A 212-nucleotide genomic window follows, 5' to 3' on the forward strand; every position below is an offset into this window, starting at 1 on the left:
CTCTCTCCTCCCTGCAAGTACACAAGATACTTTGCAGTAGTTCGGTTCAGACATCAGGGCCGCAACATCCTCTCTCATACATCTCTCTCATCAACAATCTCTCTCTCTCTGCAAGTACACAAGCTACTTTGCAACAGCTTGGTTCAGATATCCGTGCCAACAACACCTCTCTCCTCCCTGCAAGTACACAAGATACTTTGCAGTAGTTCGGT

The 212-nt window shown here is 47.2% G+C and overlaps 1 protein-coding gene across 1 annotated transcript in view; it reads right to left on the bottom strand.

The window, feature by feature from the left end:
- Positions 1-212, bottom strand: part of HMPREF1120_04638 (uncharacterized protein) — a gene marked incomplete at its 5' end in the record, with an annotated part of 6,467 nt that overhangs the window by 1,690 nt on the left and 4,565 nt on the right. The window lies entirely within an intron of this gene.

This window comes from Exophiala dermatitidis, assembly GCF_000230625.1.
Source record: "Exophiala dermatitidis NIH/UT8656 unplaced genomic scaffold supercont1.4, whole genome shotgun sequence".
Lineage (NCBI taxonomy): Eukaryota > Fungi > Ascomycota > Eurotiomycetes > Chaetothyriales > Herpotrichiellaceae > Exophiala > Exophiala dermatitidis.